We start from the raw sequence: 1,998 nt of genomic DNA on the forward strand, positions 1-1,998 counted from the left end.
CTCGTTTTTATAACAAAAAGTCTTTTATTATTCTCTCCATGTTGGTTGATACAAGTTCAAGTTTTTCTTCTATTGCTCGACCTATTGCCACACGTTGCTGTCTATACTTGTGTTGTACGGTAAAACTAATTTTCATTTTTTATGGCAACGGCCGTACACATGCATATGCACAGGATGAGGCAAACTTGGTTGTGCGTGTGGGCGATCTTAAACTTGAGTTGCAGTCATTGCGGGTGGTGTCGAGTCAAGCTTTTAACTTCATCCTTGGTATAGATTGGTTGCAGCACAATCATACCAAGTGTGACTTTGAGGCTTTTCCCCTTTGTCTCATACTTTCTTATGTTTCATCCATTCCTCTCACTTCCGCACCTCTTCGTCCCTCTACTTCTATCTCTTCTTTTATTACTTTTGTTCCCCCACTATTTCCTCCTATGTTTCTGTTTTGTTCTGCTCTTCCCTTTTTTGATCCCTCCAACAATTTTTATGTTGCAGCGGTTGACTGGCTCATGAAGGAGTATTCTGATCTCTTTGAATTTGACCTATCATCTGGGGCCAATATTGCCACACGTCATCCAATTCCAACCGGGGATGCTCGTCTAATCAAGGTTCTTGTTCGTCGTCAGTCACCCAAAGAGATCAAAATTTTATGTGCAAATAGTAAGGAGATGTTGGAGAAGGGTGTTATTCGGAAGTTGTGGAGTCCTTGGGCATGTGAACCTCATCTTGTGACAAAGCCTAATTAGAGTATTCGTTTCTGTATCGACTATCGTCTGTTAAACGAAATGACGATCCCGGATGTGTACCCTCTTCCTCACATTGCTGATCTCTTGGATCGTCTGGGGTGAAGTCGTTGGTTCACCAAGTTAGATATTACTTCTAGGTACTGGCAAGTACTGATGGCCGAAGAAAATATTCCTAAGACTGCTTTTCATATACCATTTAGTTTGTATGAGTTCTTGGTGATGCCGTTTGGTTTGAACAATGCTCTAGCAACTTTTCAGTGGATGATGGATGAGGTTTTTTGCAATATGCTAGAAGTGACTGCTAACTTCATTGATGATGTCTTGATTCACTCGGAGGGGACAAGGGAAAAACATGTTCGTAATGTTTGTAAAGTGTTAGATCTGCTACGGGACGTTAGTTTAAAGCTGAAGTAGTCAAAGTGCATGTTTAGGTTCAAGGACACAATACCGTATTTCTCGTAAGGGTTTGCAAGTTGATCCTGAAAAACTTGTGGCTGTTCTAAAGTTCCCTACTCCAAAGTGTGTGAATGATGTGCAACGCTTCTTAAGCAAGGTGCAGTATCTCGGTCATTTTGTGGATCATTTTTCTGATCACATTGCATCGTTATGAGCGTTGCTGAAGTCATCAATGTCATCTTTCATCTGATCTCTAGATTGTGAGCATGCGTTCATGGATCTCAAAGAGCTATTGACGACTCCTCCAATTTTGGCATATCCTGACTACACTCGACCTTTTATTTTGCTTGTGGATGCTTCTAATATTGGTCTTGGAGGTGTATTGATGCAAGAGAGTTCAAGTGTGCCTCATTGCGTATATAACCTATACACTTGGCCCTCACGTCATTCCCTCCTCTCAGAATAATGGAAGACCATCAGGGTTCTCTTGTAGATGGGCTGGGATCTGGAGGAACATCAGGAGGAGGTATTGGTGGATCTGTAGGTGGCATTAACTGCTCTTGATCCCTTTGTATGAAGTGTTTCAACCACTGCACATGCATAATCTCTGGAAGATCAGCTTGTTAAACGTCATACCGAACCTCATAAACTTATGGTCCCACTTGCTCAGTGAAAAGGACCGTGTCAGGTGCTGCGACAAGTGGGACCACAAGTTTATGAGGTTCGGCATGACATCCACCAGGCTAATCCTCTAGAAATTGTGTATGTGTAGCGGTTGAAATGCTTCATACCATGGGATCAGGAGCAGTTAATGCCAACTACAGATTCACCAATGCCTCCTTCTGATGTTCCTCAAGAT

This window comes from Selaginella moellendorffii, unplaced genomic scaffold (assembly GCF_000143415.4).
Source record: "Selaginella moellendorffii unplaced genomic scaffold, v1.0 SELMOscaffold_57, whole genome shotgun sequence".
Lineage (NCBI taxonomy): Eukaryota > Viridiplantae > Streptophyta > Lycopodiopsida > Selaginellales > Selaginellaceae > Selaginella > Selaginella moellendorffii.